General features: G+C 32.9%; 1 long non-coding RNA gene across 1 annotated transcript; it reads left to right on the top strand.

The window, feature by feature from the left end:
- Nucleotides 1–1918: 1918 nt before the first annotated feature.
- On the top strand, nucleotides 1919–6001 carry LOC126888159 (uncharacterized). The gene is made up of 2 exons (XR_007699429.1): nucleotides 1919–3538; nucleotides 5684–6001. It is a non-coding gene; the product is annotated as an uncharacterized LOC126888159 (long non-coding RNA).
- Nucleotides 6002–12512: the final 6511 nt, after the last annotated feature.

Here is a 12512-nt window from a genome sequence, read left to right as displayed (position 1 = left end):
TTTTAAAAATTTAAACGCAGAAAGAAAGATTAAGTTATTCCGAGGACCGAAAGTCCCTGAAAACTTCTATAATGTTTATTTTAATAAGTTACAGGGGTGAAAAAAAGACAAAATGTAAAAAAAGACAAAATGTAGTGTCATTTTAATTCCAAATATCTCATTCAAAAGAAACGTTTTGGTTTTTCTAAATAATGCAGTCTTTCATTCTGCGTTTAAATTTTTCAAAAATACTTATTATAGTTTCCTCATGATTCGAAAAAAATGAATAGGTACATTTAACAACTAGAATATTTTCTCATCCACTAATTTTAACAGCTGCATGTCTGGATCAAATTCTTCAAACAATTGTTTCACATTTAACATTAGAAACACGTGAACACAATATTCTGTGTTTTGCAAAGTTACATATATTATAGATATTTTAGTTTTCCATCGTTAGCTTCTAACAGGCTCACCGAATGCCAGAACTCTTCAATAACACCTGAAATACTGCTTGCACTGTTACTTGAAATCTGCAAGTTTGTTACACAAGAATCCAGTTTCATTTCTCTGTAATATTCATCATCTACGTCCTGAATCTTATTTTCGGTCTTATTTTCGGATTTGGAAATTGTAACCAAATGTGTGAAAATTAATTTAGAAATGGGGTAAATACTATTAAAAAGCAAATTTTATTTTAGTCATAACAAAATGTTGAAATATACCAAAAATCTACTAAAAAATATTACCTACTAGAATATTTTAAAAAATATCAAAAATCTACCAAAAATGTAGAAATCTCCTAAATGTGGCAACGCTGTTAAGGAGAATGCTACACTTTTGACACTGGTCACATGACCTCTCTGTCACCCAATAAGAGGGTGCGTTCTAAAATGGTTGGGATAGTCAGCGCGGCCGGGTTTGGTTGGCGATTGGACTTCTAAGTTGTCTTATCGGTCTATGGTTGGTAATAAGGTATTTTTTTAGTAATCTTGGTAATATTGTTTAATGCACCATTTTGGTTTTACTTGAGATTTTTGGGATGTAAAGAAAATGAAAACACAGAATATAAAAAATGCAGGCATTTTCTGATACCTTTAAAAGCACCATCAAAACATTAAATTTATACAGAACATCTTTAACATAAATTTTGACTTTTATATTAAAATTTGATTATTTTAAATTTGCATATTTTTTGTCAAAAATGTCGTAAAAAAGTAGCGCGTGTGTTTTTTAAAGGTGAAATATCCATATTTGACGGTAATCTGAGATACGTTTATAAATTTCAGATCAGGTAATTTTGTTATGTCCTTTATGTATTTATATAAATTTAAATACCTAATACGATGTCAAAATAGTTACCTTTTTGGTTTTCGCATTCACCATACAGGTGTTAAAAATATAGGTAAAAAAACATAACTAGTCTGACTCCTAGAGCAACCATTGCACGCGTAGGTTCTTTTTATAGTCGCTTCAGTTGTCTTATGCAACGCTTACGAAACGATGTTGCTTCATAGGAGGTTGCCTAGGCAACGTCAAGACAACTCAAAAATCGTCCACCAAATTAGTGCAGAATAGGGTCGTCTTCTAGGCAATAACAACGTTGTAACAAAACGTTGCCACGCGGTAGACAACGTTGTCGCGTCGACAAATTGCTACTTGGGTACAGTTTAGAAATCTTCACATTGTTAAGTGTTTCTATTAACTATTGCCACTATTGATTTTTATATAATTTTAATGTTTTTAATATATTTTCTGATTTATATCTAACATTTGTTTTTGATTTTTAAATTATAATAGGTTTGTTCCAACATGAACTTTTAGACGGTCCAGAAACCGTCACGGAACTACTTGTACCGCTTGTTGTGCGCATGTTCGTAACCGTATCGCCCAGTTATCGTCCGATGACGGTAATCCAATGATACAAACCAAAGACGTATGCCGTAGATATATTAATATTATGTGATACATGACAGAAGCTCGAAACAAATGACAATCAATGAAAAACCCTATTGCCCAATTACTGAAATGGTCATCACGAAACGGTCACTAAAAGATCACAATTCTTGTTGGAACAGTGGGAAGGACGATCCGAGGACGATCATATTTTTGTTGGAACGGATTTTGTTTACTGCGCAGGAGCGTTACCGTTTCGTGACGGTTCTCGGTCGTGTTGGAACAAACCTATAGTTATTCAATTATGAATTTTAGATGTCACAGTAAGAAATATTTTATAACATGGCAACACTGTCAGTGTTTTTAGATTACCTCAAATTGGCTCAAATGTCAACTACAAATTGGTTATGTTTGGTTGCCCTAAACTTGATGTCCGCTTTGTTAATTAATATTTTAATAATATGTAATTTCCAGATATAAATAAGCAATGCTGTTGTTTTCATAATTGCACAGAGAATTAACATTTTGTACTAACCATTAATGTGACACCAAGTTTTTCTTCTGGTGTTATCACTCTCTTTCTACCATTCTTGTACGAGATTTCGTTATGTCTTCCTTGATAACACATAACAAGAAATGGAACTGGTTCTTCGTCACGCGAAAGAAACTATGAAACTTGGTCTCATTATCAACCATATATTTACTTATTAAATTGGTTTGGTATCCTTCTTCAACCCTATTCACATACATTTCATCAGTTTTACTCTTTTTTGGTTTACATTCATCTGGGAGCATCATTTTTAAAATGCTCTCCTCCAATTCTTGCTCTTTTAATATGTGAAGATAAACCTGTCTCTGTAGATGCTCCATTATTATTATCACTAAATTAATTACTACTTACTACTAATTACTACTACCTACTAATTATAAATTACTAAATATTACTATTATTATAAATGACTAATGAATATTATTAATTACTAAGTATTATTATAAATTACTAAATATTCCTATTATTATTAATTACTATAATTATAAATTATTAAGTATCAATATTATTATAAATTACTATGAAGCAATGTTACTATGTTATCGGTGCTATTAGATAATAGGTCTGTTCCTTTGTTTTTTAGTGTTACACTTTTGAGTGTAAGTGTAAGAAATTCTATGGACATTTGAGTGTAAATTACAGCGGACAGTATTAAACGAAAATTATCGGTGTGCCAATCAAGCAAAGGGACAAGGAACTTCCGAATATGGCCTAACTGGGGGCACATAACATAACCTAATCCTAATATTTACATTTGTAAAGAATATCCTGTTTGTTTTTATTTTTTATTGTCGATTGTGCAGCGAAATTGTGATAGCAAATCAAATATAAAGTAGTTTATCGCCTACAGAACTGAATTAGTCCATAGCAGTTATCAGTTTGCAAGTAGCAAGGGCTTTCTTGAGAAGCTTATACATGTAACTTGTATTGTTGTAAATTGTGGGAGTAGGGCAGACAGGGAAAAGTCATATTTTGTACTGTTCCCAAGGCTCCCCATGCAATACATTTAAATGAATTATCCAAACAAAGCCGGGGACAATGGATAAAAGCCACAAGAAGAACAGATATAAGGGAACTAAAATTAAAATATGAAAAGTAAACATTTTATAAGTGGTAAGTTTAATGTAATTCAATTAATAAGGATTTTAAATGTCTACAATAATAATAAAGATGTGATAATTCAAGCTTAATTATTAGGAAAGCCAGCCATGTTTTACTTCCATGAAGCAGAGAAGGGAGGGATATAATATACTGTCGCTTTTGTCTTCTCACTAATTTCTCTTTTGCTAATGAAACCTGTAGTGAGGGACTGATATAATCGTGATGTTTTAGCAATTCTGTTGTTCATTTTTTTTGCATTTTTTGTCTATTATAGTTTATAAATATTCAAAATCGTTCATATGTTCTACTAAATTTCCGTCTAGGTTTATATGGATTTCTCTCGGTGTCTTGGAAATAAGTAAAGTTTTGGTCTTTGCTAATTTTATTTTCATTCCTTTGTCTGCAAGTTCTCTCGTCTATAAATTTAGGTTGCTTTGTAAAGATTTCTCTGAACTTGGTATCAATGCAATGTCATTTGCAAATACACATTTACTCAGAGTTATACTTTTTAATCAATGGTAACCTAAATCTAATTTTCGGGACTCTACTGCATTTTTTTATTGGTTCATTCATATATATAATATAATGAATAGCAGTGAGCTTAAAACTCCACCTTGCCTTACTCCTTGTGTATTAGCAAATTTGTTTGATTCACAGTTTAATGCTCGCACAATGTTCCAGTACATAAATTTTACTTGCATCAATTAGTTCTCCTCCAACATCGAACAGTTCAAGCCCTTTCCAAATGTGATGTACGGGTACCTTGTCAAAGGCTTTTTCCATTGTCTTATAGTAAAGATATGATCTTGGACACTGTGCCCGGTCAGAAACCTTTTTGTGCATCGTCTAGTTGATGTTCCACTTTCTTTCTCAGTCTCATCTCCAGTGTTCATTCATAAATCTTAGCCAGTACACTTAGCACGAAAATACCTCGATAATTTGAACATTACTTTTTTTACCTCCCTTCTTTACCAGAAGAGCCATTACTGCTGTTGCCCAATCTTCTGGGATGCGTTTCTGTTTCCAAATTGTTATCAGTAATTTGTGTAAGTAGTGTAATGCAGATTCCCCCATATATTTCAACAATCGTGTTTGTTTTGATATTATCTATTCCTGCCACTTTACCATTTTTCATTTTTGCAATGGCTTCCGTTAATTCTTCCATTGTTATTTCATTACTCAACTCTTTGAAATATTTATTCCATCTATTAACTATATCTTGTGGTTGGGTAAGCGATTCTCCATTTTTATTTTTTTTATTTGCACGACAGTACTACTTACCTCTCATTTTTTCAGACCTTTATAGAACAATTTTTGGTTTGTCCTACTACTCTCTTGCTCCATCTTTTCTCCAAATCTCTCCCACTGTTCCAATTTAGCTTTTTTAACTTTTTCTTTCACAAGCTTCCTTGCTTATTAACTGTTATTTTCTAGATTAGCTCTCCATGGTACTTTCTTTTCTTTCACAGCTATTTTTATCTCTTCGTTCCACCAACTAGTCCTTTTTTTTGACTACTTTTATTATTTTATAAGAGACAGTTTATGTTTCCTTTCGATCCAGAGGCGATACACAATCTCCAGACAGCTGTTTCTGCCTTACGGCATCCCCAGTGGAACTGCCTGCACACCTCTGAATCAAAACGAAATCAAATTGTCTATTTAAGTGGAATTTCAAAAATAGTTATCTACTATTAGGATGCTTCAGCGATATCTCTAAGAAAAGAGAAAAGTCCCAGATACAAAATTCACTATTAAAATAGTAAATAATTATTTAAATCTGAAACTTTTCTTATTGGAACCCCTTTCTGGTAACATCCTTAATCTCTTTTTGACTTTTACAATTTCGGACTTTGAATTATCTTTCTGATCTTTTTTCTAGATTAATGAAAGCAGAATGTAACTGTATACTGCAGAGTCCTTTTCCCTTTCTTTATTCATCATCTCTTGTCTTATAAATTGTAAAAGTCAGAGATTAAGGATGTTACCAGAAAGAAGTTCCAATAAGAAAAGTGTCAGATTTAAATGATTATTTACTATTTTTATTTTAGTAGTGAATTTTATATCTGGGACTTTTCTTTATTCTTGTGATACTTTCCACATTTTTATGATTTTTTTATGGTACACAATGTAGAATTTTTATTTATGTCTTTGTTTTAGGAACAACCACCAGATATTTAAAAGGTATAAAAAGAAGAAACTGCTAGAACTTCAAAACAAATGTGTTTGACTAGTAAAGATTTTGATAAATAACAGGAGTTACTTTGGGCTATAGCTACGTGCAGATTTATTTCCTTGTGGCTTCCTATGTTAATTCTTATTAATTATGCACTTAAATATGTTTTTAGTCTCAGGAAGATTTTTTATTTGATTATTTTTGAATAAACATTATTATTATTATTATCTTAATTTCCATTAAATAAATTAACTGTAATCAATCAAGTAATCGTTTAAATGTTAATAAATTATCAAGTATGATTCCCAAATATTTTATTTGTTTGACACCTTCTATGGGCTGATTGTGAGATTATAGTTATTAAGGTACCAAGGGTATTATAAGGATAATAACACTTGAGGTCAATGGTGTATATACCGAGGGCCTTTGGCCTGAGGGATATAAGTTGACTGAAAGCGATATTATCGTTAATACCCGTGGTGCCTTCAACATTTAATGTCCGACTAAATTATTCTTTATAGGCAAAAAACTGAAGAAATTTTGAATTAATTAGTTTTCCAAATAAGTACATTTACCAGCAATAGTCGTAACGTAATTGTAGTAACCATAGTTTTTTAACTAGTTATTTAAATTTAATACCCTAGGGCGTAATTTTTCAAAATAATGCCCTAGGGCCTAGGGCATTATACCATACTTAACTGACTTCGAAATCATGTCATTATTTATCAAACTGACTTCAAAATCATGTCATTTGTCAAATAATATACCAGTCGGACATTAATATTATTACATGATTTCGAAGTCAGTTATATTATAATGCCCTAGGGCAGGGGTTCCCAACATTCTAGCAACTGCGTACCACCTGAAATATTTTGACGTACCACTTGAAATATTTTGAAGATTTTGGCGTACCAACAAAAACCAGGGGAAGACATGAAATGGAAGGAAGTCACCCTTCCCCGATCCTAATTTTTAAATAATATCTGCTAAATATTTCTAATTCTCATAACTGCTTCATAAAAATCAAATCATACAAATCAGTAGCTGTGCTATATTTGTTATATCGGTGCTTTCGTCTACTTGGAAGTGCAAAATATGTGCAATCTTGAACTTTTACATAAAGTTGTTCTTCAATATTGGAAGACACATCAGTATTTTCAGTGTTGTTTGACAATGGTATTTTTTAAATTTATTTGGTTGCCTTTTCTCCTAACACGGAGGGTCTCACCTATTATGTGAGGCTTTTCATCCTTTGCAATTCTACATCTAACAAGGTAGGATGTCTTTATTAAGTTATCATATTTAGAAAGCTAGTCATGCATTTAGTTTCTTTCTTAAAAATGTAGATTCTTTTGTAAAAATTTCGATCAGCTTACCAACCACATCAGAGTACTTTGTATGTTGGTGCCATATCAGTATAGAATTCATCACGCTGCGGTTCGAATGCGCTTCGAAACAAGCAACCCATTGAGGAGTAGAAAATTGTCACTATTTTCTGTGCCACACTTCCCTATAAAACTACACTGTAAGTAGCTTTTGTGGTATTTTCGATTAACCTACGGTTTAGGCTTTTTAACTCGATCCTTGGAAGTCCCAGGGTTTACCAAAAACTGCTTCCTAGCTTAATATGGAAGCACAACAACTGCACTGTCACTTTCGTAGACAGAGGTCCAGCGTAATCGCTTGTTTTACCCACGTGACGCGTACCACCAGTGGTACGCGTACCACCAGTTGGGAACTTCTGCCCTAGGGCGTTATTTTTCAATATTTATTTTGAAAAATACCGCCCTAGCTAGGGTATTAAATTCAAATAACTAGTTAAATAATGTCGAGTTGACACAATTACGTTACGACTGTCGCTGGTAAATGTACTTATTTGAAAACTAATTAATTCAAAATTCCTTAAATTTTTTTGCCTATACAGAATAATTTAGTCAGACATTAAATGTTGAAGGCACCACGGGTATTAAAGATAATATCGCTTTCAGTCAACGTTTATCCCTTTAGACCCGTTTAACCCTTAACACATTCGCGGACACGCTGTCATTTTATACACGTATTCTTATGGAGTAAATGACTTCATATGCAGTCATGACCGCGAATGTGTTAAGATTGCTATCTAAAAAAAATACCAAGAAACTTTACAGAATCAACGATACTGATCTGGCTGTTATTAACACATTCAGATACACTTTAGATGTAGACACATCTTATGAAGTAAGTGGCTTCATATGCAGTTGTGTCTGTGAATGTGTTAAGAGGTAAAGATTGACGAGCTCCTGTATAGGATAATGCTACTGTTTTATGTTAAAAAAAAAGGTAAATTAGAATCGGACCAGGTTTTTATCGTGAGGGGATCAGCAGGTATAGTAGCAATATTTGAGTTGCTCCAAGTAATACTGGTATCATCAGCAAAAAGAAAAATTTTTCCATCAATTTTTAAACTAGGGATGCCATTAATAAATGTAAGGAAAAGTAGAGGACCTGATACTGAACCTTGTGGTTTGTAGAGGACCCCACATACAATATTTTGGAGACTAGAGTCTGTATTATTTGCTCTAACCAGTTGTTTCCAACTATCCAAGTAAGATTGAAACCAATTCAAAGAAATACTTCGAATTCCATTGAAATTTAGTTTTTTTTATCAAAATTTCATGATTTACACAATCAAAAGCTTTGGCATAGTCACAAAAAACAGTGGCAGTGTGAAGATTATTGCTCAGTGCTTGATAAACCTCATGTAGTACAGAAAACATGGCATCAGCAGTACATTTATTATTTAAAAAGCCAAACTGATTTTGTAATAAAATGTTTTCAACAAGAAAGAACATAAGTATGCTTTTACGAGTCTCTCAATAATTTTGGAGTATTGTTCAAGCAATCTATATAGTGTAATGGGTAAGATTATTGTAGCTTTGGGTTGTTCTTCTTTAATATTAGGCCGGCAGCTGGTGTTTTCTGGTAATTAAATATGTAGTTAAAAATATTTATTTATACTTAGGTAAATACCGTTAAAGCAGGACATAATATTGTGTTAAAATTAATTTTATCAATTTTTTAATAACATTTAACCTCACAGGGACCTCCCTCTTACCCCATGCTTGCATTAATAACTGATGTAGAATAGCTTTTATAATTAATCTTGTTATTGTTAGAATTACTGATACTAAAAGAACTTTATAAAAACACAGTTAGATCTAAAATTACTTTAGGTATACAGTTCAAAACTTTTAAAATTCAGCACAAAATGCAAGCATGTCCCCGCTCTTTTTTTATTAAAAATACAAAATCTAAAAATATTTTTTTAACCGAGTCTTTTCATTAGTACACTTATGCTTGGAAAATGAATTGCACAACACAACAATTAAAATACTGATACACTTAACTCATTTTCTCCTTCTTCCGTATTTTCTTCGTCACTATCATCGCCCAATTCAATAATAAATTTATTTCCACCATTAATGTGGAAGTGCCCAATCTTCTTATAATATTCTTCTACTTTGATCACTTTGGCGATTCTTTTCTGCCAGTCTACTTTGGTAATATTGGCTACTTCTTTTTTAATTATCTCAATTACCTTTTTGTCAAATTTAGGAAATGTATTTGAACGCCTTATACTTGGTTTTAATTGTCCCCAAATTAACTCAATAGGATTGAAAACACAAAAGTAGAGGGGAAGTCTCAATATAGTGTGTCCATGCTTTTCGGCAATACTCTCTAGAGCTTATAATTTTCTAAATTGCTTCGTGTGTAGAACTTCAATAAGATGTTTTTTTGTGTAAAAATCTTCGAAATACAAATAATTTTCCATTAAAAAATTTTGCAGGTCAGCTTTGAAGATGTATTTGGTATTTTAGTGAGCTGTCGGGAATGATAGGAACCGTTGTCAAGCACTATTACGCTGTTTTTCTCCAAGTTTGGGATCAGCGAGTTTTCAAACCAATCTTCAAAAATGTCAGCTTCCATATTCTTGTGGTAGTCAACGTTACAATCTTCCATTTTCTTCCCACATAATTTTAAAGCATTCGGAACCCATCCCTCACTTCCTCCGCAATGTACAATAATTAGCCGCGAGCCTTTATTTGCAGGCATTTCTGGTATGCACATGCTTGAACCATATGTCCATCCTTTCTTTACTGTATCGTGAGTATCATACCAAGTTTCATCTAAATAATAAATTCTCCTATTTTCTTGCCTATATTTAGTAATTTCTTCTAGGTACATATTACGTCTGTTGACTATTCTTTGGCTTTCCATAATTGCTTGACGTTTATTTATTTTTTTGAACTTAAAGCCCATTTTTTTTATCCAATTTTGAAGAGTTTTCTCACAGCAGTTCATATTTCGACCGGTTGTTTCCAATTTCTTTCTTATTATTTCTATAGTAGGTATTTCATTGCTTTTGTAGCAGTCGTATATTGTGGTTTTGAATAGTTTTACGAGTGAAGGATTTAAAGGTCTTGAAAATTTGTAGTCACATCGTTTCTTGCGATGATAGGGTTCATTTTTACCTATTTTATATACATTAGAAAGTGGAATTTCTGTTAAATCAGAGGTGGCTTGTGCCAATAGTGTTTCATCGAAGCCGAATTTCGTACGTAGATTTTTGTATACATTCAAATATACTTGCTGTGTTTCTGCATTTAAATGCATTCGAATCTTCTTTACGAGCTCTTTTTTTTTAGTAATTACATTCACACTAGCACTGGCAATTTCTACAATATCAGCGTTATCGTACGCGATATTTACATTATCGCACGGGCGCCACATCACTATTCACATTAATTAATTAAATTACAATAATTAACACTTGACACTCTCCAAACGAAATACTAAACAAATATTCAAAATAATTACAGCAACAAAACACTCGTATCACTTAACTAACACACGTACACTCCAGTACTAACACACTGCTAGCTACCGAACTAAAACTAAGATTTTGCACGAAACTTGTGAATAGATATGCGGGAGGTCTGACCGTAAAAACACAGATGCTTCAAAGGGCCGCTTCTTAAACGTTTGACCTAATATCTATATTTGAAGAATATCATATTTCACCGGCTTAAAGCTATTCCACAGTATTTTTTACTTGGACAATACCAGTAGTAATGCAATAGGTATATACTTGCAGGAATTACTTAGATTTTTCACCACCCTTATGAAGAGGAATAATGATAGCTGTCTTTAGGTACTCTGGAAATTTATCTTTCTCAAAAGAATCATTAATTGGCGAGATGAGGACTCCCAACACATGTCCTGGGAGATTTAAGAAAATTTTTATCAGTACTATAGGAAGATTTGCTTTTGATACTATTGATTGTTTGGATCAGTTCAGATGGCAGATCAACTGGCCTTATAAAGAATGAATTAATGAGATAGGAAACTGGATCTTGTGACAAAATAGTTGATGTTATATTTTTACTCACATTAACAAAGTATTCATTTAGATTTCCAGGGTCTGAAAGGAAAAATGTTTAAGCTGGGTGAATTTTATTTCGAAGATCGTTTATTATGGACTAAGTTTCTTTTGCAACACTTTTAGAGCTTCTCAGACGATTTTGATAGTACGATTTTTTTAGCTGATTTTATAAGTTTTAAATAGGTTTTCCTGTACTTGGTGATATATTCAGTGACAGAGCCATTGGAAAGTAAATTTCTTGATGTAGAGTAGTGAACGCATATTTATGGCTGATATGCGCGGATACCGGATACCTTTAGTAGTCCAGGGCCCAGGTTTTGCGATGTTTTGGCTTAATTGTAATTAAAGGAAATGCTTTGTTGAACATAAGTACATAAAAGCATATTATAAAAATCACTGAAGTGATAATTTTAAAATTACAGGAAAGTGCCACTCGGAGGTTAAGCAAAATTAAATTAAAACTTGTAGCTACTTTAGTTTTTTCAATTTATAAATCTAGTTTAAATTAAACTAAAAAGAAATATATCTTTTTTGTAAACAAACACATTTAACGGCTAAACAGCTGGCTCCGGTTGGATGATACTGCGCAGGACGAGTGTAATATCCACCACCGTCTCGGAGGTAGGTGTAGAAAAGTGTTAAGTCCACTTTACATCAACAATAAGGCCCGTATTCATAGGGGGCTAAGATGTATCTTTACGTAAGCTGATTACGTACTGTAAACTCGAATTACAGGCTGTAATCTCCATTAACACATGTACGTAAAATCGGTATGATGTATCAACGATATCCAAGCGGTTGCCTACCTTCGTACGTAATTTCTTTTAGGTAAACGCACGCGTAAACGTAATTTTTAAACTTTATTTCTAACTAAACTAAAATTATTTGCATAATGCCATTTAGTTAGGGTTAGGTTATGTATGGTATTAATGATTATTATAGGTTTGTTCCAACACGACCGAGAACCGTCACGAAACGGTAACGCTTCTGCGCAGTAAACAAAATCCGTTCCAACAAAAATATGATCGTCATCGGATCGTCCTTCCCACTGTTCCAACAAGAATTGTGATCTTTCGGTGACGGTTTCGTGATGATCATTTCAGTAATCGGGCAAATGCATAAGGTTTGTTCCAACATGAACTTTTGGACGGTCCAGAAACCGTCACGAAACTACTTGTACCGTTTGTTGTGCGCATGTTCGTAATTGTATCGCCCAGTTATCGTCCCATGACGGTAATCATATATTTGTCATTTTTGTTGGTGACAGCTTGTGTGCTTTTAGTCGATCAAAGGCTCAAAAACTTTAAAGAATTAAATCCTAGTGCGCAAGTCAGTCCAACCAGCACATTATTGCATTTGCCCGATTACTGAAATGATCATCACGAAATCGT

The sequence above is a fragment of the Diabrotica virgifera genome, chromosome 7 (genome assembly GCF_917563875.1).
Source record: "Diabrotica virgifera virgifera chromosome 7, PGI_DIABVI_V3a".
NCBI lineage: Eukaryota > Metazoa > Arthropoda > Insecta > Coleoptera > Chrysomelidae > Diabrotica > Diabrotica virgifera.
Note: the sequence above shows the minus strand (reverse complement) of the source record. Positions and strands in the feature narration are given on the sequence as shown.